This window comes from Nycticebus coucang, chromosome 19 (assembly GCF_027406575.1).
Source record: "Nycticebus coucang isolate mNycCou1 chromosome 19, mNycCou1.pri, whole genome shotgun sequence".
Lineage (NCBI taxonomy): Eukaryota > Metazoa > Chordata > Mammalia > Primates > Lorisidae > Nycticebus > Nycticebus coucang.
Window position 1 is genome coordinate 53,593,077 of NC_069798.1, and position 13,242 is coordinate 53,606,318.

The following is a 13,242-nucleotide window of genomic DNA, read 5'->3' on the forward strand; positions in this document are numbered from 1 at the left end:
AGGCCATAGTGGGCTGGGAACTGGCTAGTCTAGGATGACCTTAGTTTGAACAGTGGAGCTCGGTTGTCTTTCATCCTCCGGCAGGCTGGCCTGAGCAGGGTTGCAGGTGAAGCATGCCAGGTCCCCTGAGGCCTAGACCTGGAAAGGGTAGAATCACTTCTGCTGCAACCTGCTGACTGTAGGAAACCTTAAGTCAAGCCCAGACGCACACGGGAAGGAGTGAAAAGAAACTCTACTTCTTAATGGGAAAAGCTGCAAAAGTACCTTAGCAAGAGAGGGATGAAGAATTGCCGCCAGTTCTTTTGTTTGTTTTCAGAGAGAGTCTCATTATGTCAATCTCGGTAGAGTGCCGTAGCATCACAGCTCACAGCAACCTTAAACTCTGGGGCTTAAGTTATTTTCTTGACTCAGCCTCCCGAGTAACTGTGACTACAGGTGCCCACCACAATGCCCGGCTATTTTTTATTGTTGTTGTAGTTGTCATTGTTGTTTAGCTGGCCCCAGCAGGGTTCCAACCCATCAGCCTTGGTGTATGTGGCTGGCGCTCAACTCACTGAGCTATGGGTGCGGAGCCTGCTGCCAGTTTTTGATCTACCGCAATTCATATTTTTTAACACTCTCCCAGAGATTCTAATGTGTAACCAACAGTGCTGCAAAGACTACTGTTTCCCTTTTTTCCCTACAACCTGAATTCCTACATTTGAGTGTCAACTCTCTCAAATGCCTTTATTGTATAACTTAAACTCATTTTATGAAAAAACAATTTAAGCTTCCAAACTGGCAGAGTAGGTGTCACCTACAGGCTAAATTTATACAGCAGAAAAAAGAATCTTCCACAATCCAGAGTGAATCCAATGCTTATTTTTTTGGCATATGAATTCCCAGCCTCAGCTACTGGTGGCTGCAATGACTCACCAAGCCATTCCCTGGGTGGGGCTGGGAGGCAGGAGCCCAGGTGGCGTCTCACCCGGGGCTGTCTTAGGCACCTGCTGGGAACATTCTTGGGCCTAGCGCCACCTTGGGGCCAACCATGATGGTCTTGAATGCAAAGCAGCCTGGCCCTTGGTTCTAATATGAAATTCTGTTTACCCACTGCTGGCCCCATACTTCCCCATGTGCTGTGTTTTTACTTATTTGCAGACCTCTGGACAGAGAGGGTCATCTTAGAGAACAGTTGAATAAATATTCACAGCCATACTTCTGCTGCCCCCTGCCTCAAATGGCCCATCATTGCTACTCAAAACTATAACAGTAACTAAAGCTGGCAGATTTTAAGACTAAGAATTGCAGGTCTCAGCTTAGGCACATTTGGATAGCCAAAATGAGAGAATTTTACAGTCCATGTGGACCCTCTGAATGACAAGTTGGGCTCTTTGAGGGAAAAAGCTCCCTTTCTTTGGGAGCTCATTTGTCTAGCCATTCAACGGCACAGAGCATCTTTTAGTCAAAATGCTCTGTTATTGGCAGCATCCCTTGGAAATAAATACCTTCTCTCTAACTTTTGTCAGCTCCCTGTATTCTTCCCTTCTTAAATGTGGGTATTTCTCAGAGGCAGAGGCAGGGGGATTGCTTGCAAAAAATAAAGAGCAGGAATAAATCCATATTTATTTATGGATTTATCAAGCATGAAGCAGCTTTGGTCAGTCCACAACAGTTCATTAAGCCTTCTTATTTCTGGAATTAATGGTGGTGGTGCCCAACCTCAGAGGCAGCCACCATCTCTGCTTTCACCTCCAGAATCGTCCCTCCTCACTCTGCATAGCCACCATGAAGGGCACGTCCATTGGGGCAGGGTGCAGCAACATGGGGACCGAGTGACAGAACTGGCATTCAGAACTAGACATCAGAATTGGTCACCATGCAACTGGTCACTCATTGCCACTCCATGGAGAAGTGGCATTCTTCCTCTGGCTGGAGTGATAAACACTTACCACCAAGTCACTTCTCCTGTGGTGCTATATCAGCTGTATTCCAAGTAAGTCACACAAACAAGCAAAAAATACCAAAAGTTCAGAAGAAATGGAGATCATACCAAACTAGGCTGGGCAAATAAAAAGGCTTCTCTCCTTTCACTCAGATTTCCAAGTCCTGTCCTACTTTTCTATTACTACCTCTAACTGAGCACAACTCAGTGTGTAGCCAAGAAAGAGATGACATTTCTGCCCCCACATAGCTAACCTCCAACATACAGAATGTTCTTCAGATTATTAATATTTAAATGTCCAAATCACGCTTCCATCTATATTTCTAGCTCTGATGTGGGATAGAAACAAGGGGTTCGAGTCAGAAGATTTTTTTTTTTTTTTTGTAGAGACAGAGTCTCACTGTACCACCCTCGGGTAGAGTGCCGTGGCCTCACACAGCTCACAGCAACCTCCAACTCCTGGGCTTAAGCGATTCTCTTGCCTCAGCCTCCCGAGTAGCTGGGACTACAGGCGCCCGCCACAACGCCCAGCTATTTTTTGGTTGCAGTTCAGCCGGGGCTGGGTTTGAACCCACCACCCTCGGTATATGGGGCCGACACCTTACTGACTGAGCCACAGGTGCCACCCTCGAGTCAGAAGATTTTAATTCCTGTTCTATAGAGGTCCCCAAACATTTTGGCCCCAGGAACTTATTTCATGAAAGATGGCTTCTGCAGCCTGGGGTGGGGTTTGGAGGGATGATGTGGGGATGATTCAAACACATTATATCTCTGCCTCAGATCATCAGACCTTAGGTTCTCATAAAGGAGCCTGCAGCCTAGATCCCTCATACACACAGTTCAAAGTAGGATTTGTGCTCCTATGAGAATCTGACAGTGCCACTGATCTGATAGGCGGCAGAGCTCAGGCAGTGATGTGAGTGATGAGGAGCAGCTGTAAACGCAGATGAAGCTTCACTCTCTGGCCGCTGCTCACCTCCTGCTGTGTGGCCTGGTTGCAGCTCAGGGGGTAGGGACCACAGCTGTTATGCAGCTAGTTACAGCTCTTATGCAGCTGTGGGAAAATCACTTAAATTCTCATAGCTTCAGTTTTCCCATCTATAAATTGCAGAAAATAATTTAAAACTATACTGCTGTCCTGCCTGGCTCACCAAGTTATTGTATCGAACAGTGTGATATATGTGACTATATAGCTATCAAAGACAACTAACATTTTATAAACAAGAAATCGGATGCTCAGAGAGGTTAGGTAACTTGCCCTGGGTAACACAGTAGTGGAGGCAGGATTTGAACCCAGGATCATCAGCTTTAAAGCCCACCTGTAAGTACGTGAAAGTGTCTATTAAACAGAATTCCCTAAGTGCAGAGTCATGTCATGGCACTTGAGGCAATGCCTGCCACAAGTCATAAGCCATTACTTAACAGTTAGCCTTGACAGTGGAAGAGTAACTAGTCAGATAATTTATAAACTTGCTTGTTCTGCCCTGAAATTGTTATACATTAAAATTGTCATGAACCATCTTAGCCAATTTGCACAACAGTTAGATTCTTATTGGTAGCTAATAGCAGCCATCCAAAGGTTTTAAGAGGGGCAAGAATAATCTACTTCTCCATGACACCTTACCAGGTTTTTAAAAAAGTGAGTCCAAGACCAAATATTGCCACATATAGACATTTATTTAACATGTTTTATTTAGCAAATCAGGCAGGGAACTAGGCATACAACCTGAGTTCATTGAAGTTTGAGGTCTCTGTATTGGGACCTGTAACCACACTCCACATTGACCCAGCAACATCTAGGAGTCAGGCTGCCCAGAGGCTTCTACCCTCTGCATGCAAGGGAGCAGGGTAGGCCCTCTCCAGCCCTCCTATCTTGAATACCTTCAATTTGACCAGTCACCAGAATCCAGAATCCATTCCTATCAGGAATAGGTGACGATTTTCACCATCAAAACCCACTTCTAGCATGCAGTATGCTACGTAGCAGAGCCTCAGGGTGGACTGAGATATGAGTGACTAATGCACTTTTAGTGACTGCCCTGGAATGAGACCCCCTAAAATGATGCTCACTGACTCCTGAGGTTTACCGTCTCCATTAGCAGCTTTCCTGTCCCCAAAATAGAGCTTGAACAAACTGACACACAAGTAACACCCACCTGTCAGTGATCGGGTCTGCTCAAATAAGTCACAGTCATTGCAAGAAACCCTCCTATTTATACCCATCCTATTTTAGAAAAGACTGAGGAACAAACATTAATTTCACTATAAATAAAGATATTCTGTATTTGCATTTTTTTAAATTTTTCTATTCATTCATTTATCTTATTTTTTCCTACAACCTGTGGTGCAAGCATTATCATTATTCTTATTACTATTCCCATTGAATAATTAAGTGCTAAGAGTTTAAATCATCTTCTACTTCCTCATCTAACAACACGTGTGGATATTTGCAGTGTGCCGGATATTGTGCTAAACACTTTTCATGGCTTATCTCATCTTGTTCTCCCAACTCTCTTATGATGCAAGTGCTATAATTATCCCCACATTACAGATGAAGGAAAGCCATTTAGAGAGATAAGATCCTTGCTGCAGGCTAGCTAGACTGCTGGCCACTGCAAACACTAGGCAGGCTGACGCCAGGGCTGAGCTGCACTTGTGCAGAGTTTTCTTCCATCCATGGCAAAGCTCAGACTGGCACTCACAGTGTGGGATTCCTACTGCTGTGTTCTTCCAGCAGAGAGTCCTGACCACTAAGCAGCCGGGATGGGTAGAAGTGAAGGTAACCGGTTCAAATCCAACATCTTCCAACATCTCCACTAAATGCATTCACAGCCATGATGCTGTGGTTTACACCTACTCAGATTTGCTCTCATTTCCAATCTTCCTGTCACTTTGGGGGACCTCCACCCAGGACATGTACATGGAACTCCGTGGCGCTGACACTCAGTGATTTGGGACATCCCAAACCACACAGACGCCTATAGGAGTGCAGGTAAGATTTCACTGTTGGCTGTGTACACTCAACGTACGCAGGAAAGTGAATTTTTAAAGGATACTAAGTTGTCAAACTGAAGCCACAAAGAAAGAACCTGGGGTTGGGATGAACCAGTGGCTCCTAACTGGTGCTTTTGAATAACCTTATTTGAGCTTTAAATGAAGTTAATACCATCACTGTGATTGTTATCACCATCATCATCTTCACCTTCACCACTCTGGCTGGATTTTCGGAAGACCAATAAATAGCACCCCTGTCTTCTTCTGAATTTAGAACTACTAGAAATAAGACACGAAAATGAAACAGAGCCTTTTAAAAATCAGTTTTATTGGTAGAGCTGAATTGGAGAACGTGGATGGAACTTGTGACCAGAGAGTCTTTCTAATACACTCCATGTGAGTGGAACTTTCTCCTCAAACTGCAGGCCAAGTTTTCCCTCGCCCCTCACAGGTGGGGAAAGGGAGGGAGGGCAAGGTACCCCCGGAAACACTTTCTGATAAACCTCTTGCATGTGATTTTGGCCTCTCAGAGTGTTTCCCAGGGAACTTAACCTATGATGCCTACTCTACCCCTCCCCAAAGCAGATGCTAAGAAGAGGGGGAAGAATTTAAAAATCAGCTATTTCCTAAAGACAGATTGTTCAAACAGCAATAGACTAAGATATCACAAAATGATAAAAAAAAAAAAAACAAAACAACTATGCAGCTGGATAAGACTCTTGGAGGTCAGAAATAGAAAATGAAGAGGCTTTATTCTTTTTAAATATATGAGCTGTAACTCAAGTTAAAACCGTGACCTAGCCACGCAAGAAGGCTGAGGCCCTGAGTGTCAGAGGCCACCAGGGAGCCGGGGGGGAGGCAGAGCTGTGGAGAAGGACGTCCCCTCCAGAGAGGGAAGCGTGTGGCCAGCTTCTGTCTGTGTGAGGGTGTGGAGGCAGCGTGTGGACGCAGTGTGCAGGCTGAAGCACAGGACAGGGGACATGGAGAAGTCACTGCTACTCTTAACACATCTTCTAGAACTTGTATCTTTCCAACCATTCTTCTAAGGTAGTGGGTTGACTTGATGGTTAAGACTACAATGAATAGACATTAAAGGAAGCAGCATGGAAGCAACCTGTAAAACAGACAGAATCTTCAAGGGGGGGACCCCTTTTGTTATGTGCTCGCACTTCCGATTATCAACAGGGCAGGCCACCCCATCCCCCGTCCTGCTCAGCCCTGTCCCTCCCACTCTCCTGTGGGAATGTCACCTGGGAGAGAGGCTTGGGGTGCATATTGGTTTTCTGTTGCTGTGCAACAAATAACCACACACTTAGCAGCATAAGATAATACACATTTATAACCCAGTTACAACCTAAGAATAGGGGAAAGGAGGAAAGGGAGGGGAGGGAGGGGGGAGGGGGAGAGGGGCAGAGGGAGGGAAATTGGTGGGATTACACCTGTGGTGCATCTTACAAGGGTACATGTGAAACTTAGTAAATGTGGAATGTAAATGTCTTAACACAATAACTAAGAAAATGCCAGGAAGGCTATGTTAACCAGTGTGACGAAAATGTGTCAAACGGTGTATGAAACCAGGGTATGGTGCCCCATGATCATATTAATGTACATAGCTATGATTTAATTAAAAAAAAAAAAAGATAATGCACATTTTCTATTTCACTGTTTCCATGGGAGTCTGGACACAGCTCACTGGGTCCTCTGCTTAGGGTCTCACCAGGCTGAAATCAAGGGATCAGCCAAGGCTGGGACTCATGCAAATGAAGGCTCAGGGTCCTCTTCAAATCTACATGCTCCTTGGCAGAATTCTGTTCTTAGTGACTGTAGGACTGAGGTCCCCATGTCCTTTCTGGCTACCAGCCAGGGGCTGCTCTCAGTTCCTACGAGTCACTCTCAGTTCTCTGCCATGTCACCTTCTCACGATGAGGCGGTTCACTTCTACAAAGCCAACAAGGGAGACTGTGTCCTCCAGTCTGCTATGACAGAGTCTCACCAATGTAACTTAGTCACAGGAATGGCACACCATCACTTTGCCATAGTGTACTGGCTAGAAATAAGCCACAGGTCCCATCCACATTCAAGGGAAGGAGTTCTATTAGAGCGTACCTCACGGGAAGTGGGGTCTGTGGAGGGGGTGTTAGCGTTCTGTCCACCCCAGAGTGAGACGTGGAAATGAACAAAATCTCTGTAGAGCCATCCTCGTCCAGCCACTTCAGGCCTTTCCCCTCCATACTCAGCAGTACTAATGCCTGAAGAGGATCTGTGAACTTGATCTTGATACTACAGGAGCATATCAGGTAAGGAAACAGGAAGAAAAAGGAACTTGGAATCAGAAATACCTTATTCTATCTCTGCCACTTAATTATTAGCGTGAATTTGTGCAAGCATGTTTTTTTTACATACATAGTTATGTCCATTTTAATATTTATTTACAAAAAAGGTCAAATGATTATGTCAAACTGAAAAAGTGATAATGGTTAAAATTAATGTTGTTTTTGGCTATATTTGTGGACTTTAATCAGTTCAGAAAGATGTTTTTACCTCCTACAACAGAATTTAAACGACATCACTCAAGTGACAGATTTTCTCAGAAACTCTTCTTCCTCCCTTTCGTCAAAGCAAAGCATAGTAGGGGTTTGTGTTTTTACCTGCAAGTGTCCCTTCCGTTGCTGTGGCTGTTGTTGCAGTTGTCGTTGTTGTTTTAGCTGGCCCAGGCCGGGTTCAAACCCTCCAGCCTTGGTGTACATGGCCAGCGCCCTACCCACTGAGGTAGGGGCTCCGCCCAAGTGTCCCGTCTTAATGAGTGTGTGTACACGTGGATGACTGGGGTGGGATGAAGGGAAAAGATCAACAAAGTTAAAAGAGAAAAAGGCAGATGTCAGAAATAAATGAAAGCTACAGAGGAAAGGGGTCACTAAACTGCCCAAGAATCATTGACTAAAGTAATCTTCTAGTCCCTCCATATCCCTTTCTAGGGAGGAATTTTTTTCTTTTTTTTTTTCATTAAATCATAGCTGTGTACATTAATGCGATCATGGGGCACCATGCACTGGTTTTATAGACCATTTGACATCTTCTCATCACACTGGTTAACATAGCCTTCCTGGCATTTTCTTAGTTATTGTGTTAAGACATTCATAGTCTACATCTAGTAAGTTTCACATGTATCCTTGTAAGATTCACGGTAGGTGTGGTCCCACCAATTATCCAGGGAGGAACTTAAAGCGGCCAGAGCAGATGCTGTATCCTTGGCTACCAGGGTGCTTGGTTTGTGCTGAGGAGTTTCTGGCTAGGCAGCTTCCTTCTTAAGGTCTTTGCCTCCATTGACTCGCACCAAAGAACTGGTTAGGGTGATTTCAAGAAAAGCCACATTCATTCACATTGTCATCTCGAAGTATCTCTGACAGGCTATCTGGTCATGTGTGCCCTTTGCTAAATCCAAAATCTGGCTTACCGTCTCAGGAGAGATCTTGTATGACTGTAACTTCTGCTTCAACAGCTCTGGGTCACTGTGGTGGAATGGGCACCCATGATAATCCCCTGATCCTGGTGGACTATTTAAAATAATCTTCAGACAACTAAAAGGTGTATGGTCTATACTCTTGCCTTCCTTTCCAAAGCTATGATGGATGTTGTAAGAGTAAGCTTTATGAAACTTGTCTGAATCCATCTTTCCTTTGGGCAAGCATGTTTTAAAAGCTCTCTGATTCTGATTCCTTACCTGTAAACTGGTTAAAATAATATGCATTTATTATATTAACTAATATAATGGTATCAAACAAGCTGCAGATGCTGCAGAGATACACAGCATCATTAACACACATTTTCTATGCATATGTCAGAGTTCGATGCAACAAACGGAATGCACTTGCTTGAGGTATTTGAGCAAGCGTGCTGATTAATGCAGGGAATTGGTGCCTACTACATTCCCAGAAAGGCAAGAGGAGCTGGCATTGGCAGGGCCAACAGCAGTAGTGCCTCGAAGAAGACAGAGCAAATCCACTAGGAGTCAGACAACCTGGAGGCCTCCATGCCAACTACTGGGATCACGAATCTCTGCACCATGGCTTGGTGCCCGTAGCTCAGTGGTTACGGCACCAGCCACATACACAGGGGCTGGCAAGTTTGAACCCGGCCCGGGCCTGCTACACAACAATGACAACCACAACAACAACAAAAAATAATAGCCAGGCCGGTGGCAGGCACCTCCCCTACTTGGGAGACTGAGGCAAGAGAGTCACTTAAGCCCAAGTGTTTGAGGTTGCTGTGAGCTGTGATGCCACAGCACTCAACTGAGGGCAACATAGTGAGACTCTGTGTCAAAAAAGAAAGAAAGAAAGAAAGAATCTATGTGCCGCCCCTCTGCACCCTGAGCCAGGAATCAGCAGGCTAAAAAAAGAATCCATTACTGCGGCCACCACATCTCTTAATATCCAGAAAATACTTACCATGGCCTTGCTTTGCTAGCAGAAACAGCCAAAAGGGAGCAATATGATGGCCTTGACTCCATGCTACCTTCTTTTTGTGTTGTTTGTTTGTGTTTGTGTGTGTGTGTTTTGTTTTCTTGAGACAGAGTGTCACTCTGCCACTCTGGGTAAAGTGCCATGGTGTCGTAGCTCAGACCACCCTCAAACTCACAGGCTCAAGCGAACCTCTTGCCTCAGCCTCCAAAATAGCTGGGACTACAGGTGCCCAAAACAATGCCCCGCTTGTTTTTCTATTTTTAGTGGAGACGGGTTCTCACTCTTGCTCAGGCTGTAACTTCTGAGCACAAGCAATCCACCTGCCTCAGGCTCCCAACCATGGTACCTTCTATATCTCGTGCAGCTACATCTAATTGGAGGAACCTGCCTTACATCTAGGGGCCTAACTACAAAGGAGTATGAAGGTGCAGCTTTTCACGTTCCTAATTCTCTAGTGAGAAAAGGGGTGGGATGGAGGCCGAGGAAGTACACTGTTCAGACTGTATCAAGTGTCAAAGAACACAAGAATGACGATAGTGCTGAGAACTTCTGCTCCTCTTTAAGATTTTAGCCTGAACTATTTGGAACTGTGACTTAAGCAGGAAAATAGCACATGGCCTAAGTGGAATCTCTACCAAGCTGGTAAGCTAATAATTTGGTAGCGATCAGAGAAGCCCCTTTGTGAAGCCTGGATACATAATATCCTAAGATCACCCGAAGAGGGTCACCATGAAAGGCAGAAAGACTCTGAGAATCAGCCCACCAGCCAGACTGAACTTGAACAGCTCTCTGGACAAAATTCTGTTGCCAGCATAATATTTAGTTTAAGACTTTTAAAGTAAGTTGCTTATAATCCTAATTATAGTCTGTCAATAAGAAATTAGGGAAATTAGTAATTGGCTAATAAACAGGTTTTAAGGGCACCCTTTCCAAAAAAAAGTTTAAGGGAAATCATCAGTGTGTTAGTTTCCTACGATTACTGTAACAAGGTACCACAGTTGGGTGGCTAAACACATGCATTGTCTCAAAGTTCTGGAGACCAGTCCAAGATCACATTGTCATCTCGAAGTATCTCTGACAGGCTATCTGGTCATGTGTGCCCTTTGCTAAATCCAAAATCTGGCTTACCGTCTCAGGAGAGATCTTGTATGACTGTAACTTCTGCTTCAACAGCTCTGGGTGACTGTGGTGGAATGGGCACCCATGATAATCCCCTGATCCTGGTGGACTATTTAAAATAATCTTCAAGCCGGGCGTTGTGGTGGGCGCCTGTAGTCCCAGCTACTTGGGGGGACTACTAGCAGGGCCATGATCTCCTGAAGGTACTGAGGAAGGATCTCGCCCAGGCCCATCTCTGCCTTCTAGTGGCTTGCTGGCAACCTTGGGCATTCTTTGGCTTGTAAAAGCACCATCCCATCTCTTCCTTTGCCTCTTCACATGGTAATCTTCCCATGTGTATGTTTATTCCCAAAATTCTTTTTTTTTATAAGGACGCAAATCATATTAAGGGCATCCAGTATGACCTCATCTGCATGAATTACATCTGCAAGAGCCCCTCCTTCAATGCTGCCACAACCGCAAAACACTAACTACGGTGTTTGCAAAATTTGAATTTCACAAGATCTAAGTCATGGATAGGAGCAGGCTATTAGGCCTCTTCTCCCCCCAAAGTGGCCTGTTCTACAATTAGAGGCAGTCCCTTCTTGAGAAAAGTTGCCTAAGGTGAAAAGTTGCTAAGATCTGCCCTGGGAAGATCAAGTCAGCACCATGGACAGCTTCCCTCCTGCCTCCCACGATCACCGCAGCCCACTGTCCTCAGTTGGCTGGACCTCGGCCAGCTTAGTGGCTATTGCTGGTCCAGCCACGAGGGAAGGAGGTCAACAGTGGGTTGTGTGATGTTTCTGCTCTCCAAGATTAAAGTGACCTGCAGGGTAGAGCAGGACAGGAAGCCCCAGGTCCTCGCTCCTTGCCGGGCTGAAGAGAGACATTCATGCTTCCATGTACCAGCGGGGCAACTGGTATCCCCTCAGAGGAGCAGTTGCATTTTCCAGACCCAATCTAGCCATTTGGCCACTTAAGATTAAGCCATGCTCAGACATTTCATTCCGGGTGGCTCCTTTCTAATACCACAATTCTAACAAAGAATGGCTTTGCACCTCCCACATGCACAGCGGAAAACCTCACACACTCACAGAATGAACTGTAGCCATTAAGGCATCTGAGATGAAAAATGTTACCTGCTCTGACACTGCTGCCTGAAATCCCACTTCTCACAATGCATTCTGTGAGTTGAACATTGCCGTCTTTCGGTATTCATTTTTGTTTATTATTCCCATATATATTTTCACTCATTCTGTTTTTTTCCTTGTTCTCTATACCTGTGGTTCTCAGCAGGGGCAATTTTTCTCCAAGGGCACCTTTGGCAATGCCCAGAGACATTTTTGGTTTTCATAGCTGAATAGATGTTATTGGAATTTAGTAGGTAGAGACCAGGAATCTAACCATCCTATAATGCACAGGACTGCCACCCACTACAAAGAGTCCTCTGGCCCCAAATGTCAGTAGTCCAAGGATGGGACACTTTCTACAATGCCCTGCTCTCTCAGCAACATTATTATTTTGTTTGCATATGTTCACATTAGATGTACATTGCTGGGTGCATGTAAATACCCAATTGATGCATCTACTATTGAATAAGATTATCTCATTCTGTTTCTTATAGTTTCTACTCAACATTTATATGACTGTGTATACTACAACCCCTTGCTTCTAAGTACTACATAGTAAACCATACAGTGTCTCACTCCATTTTTCTCATCCATCACCCCAGAAGCAGCCCCCAGGTGGCTCCCACTCTGCCACCGTAAACACTGCTGCAGAGACCATCCTTGTGTGTGTTTCTCTATGACTGTACAAGAACATCTGTTGGGTAAATGCCAAGATTGGAATCGCTGGATATAAGGCAGAGGTATAGTGAACTTGACCAAATGGTGACTGATGGCTCTCCAGAAAGATTACTCCAGTCTACACTCACGCCAGCAGAGTATGAGGCTTCCTAGGCCCCTCATTAAAATGCACATAGCTCATGCTCAGATGAGCATATTAAATCACCATCACATTCTGGAAGAGTCCATCAGCCCATCTTCCTCACAGGAAGTAGTTTAGGTGGCCTGGGTGCCTCTGCTGGAAAGGCTTCAAGTAAGGGACATGAATAGAAAGGGGAGATGGAAGGACCAAGGACAGACACCCCCCAGGAGAATTTCTTCCCTCGTGAATTCACTGCCACCCGTTTATTGCCATTATTAAATTTATTTTTAAGTTTTATAACTTCCTCTTAAAGGGTGTTCCCTTTTCCTACAAATAGTCTGAGCACAAATCAAGAGGAACAACCTAGGGAAACAGAAGTACGCAGGGCTGAGACTCTTGCTCCAGACTCCTTAGTCATTCAGCTTGCCCGTGGGACACAGGGATCAATACAACAATAGAACCACAAATAACAAGAGCCTATCAGCAATATATTAGCAAAGTGTGTTTAAAAGCAACTTTTAAAGAAGACTCAATAACATCTATGCTATAGTTGGCCATCTCCAATGTCCTGAAGCTAAAGTCCTGTCCTCAAAAGTCAGCAAGTGGTGACAATGAGCTCTGTCAGACAGAAGGGCCTGGGCCTCCAAGAAGGTGATCTAGGGATGACAGAGGACTGGAGGGGCAGCAAGAATTCCCCAGGCAGGGTCTATGCTCCTGATGGCCATCCTTTGGAGGGCACAATGTCCAGAATAAACAGCTCCCTCTTTTCTAGAATAAACAGGTAAGAAAGGAGATTTTGCGACCCCTGAAGGTACTTTATTATAAGCTTTTTCA

The 13,242-nt window shown here is 44.9% G+C and overlaps 1 pseudogene; it reads right to left on the reverse strand.

The window, feature by feature from the left end:
• Positions 1–7,848: 7,848 nt before the first annotated feature.
• LOC128571719 (DNA primase large subunit-like) lies at positions 7,849–11,820 on the reverse strand (annotated as a pseudogene).
• Between the last annotated feature and the right edge of the window lie 1,422 nt (positions 11,821–13,242).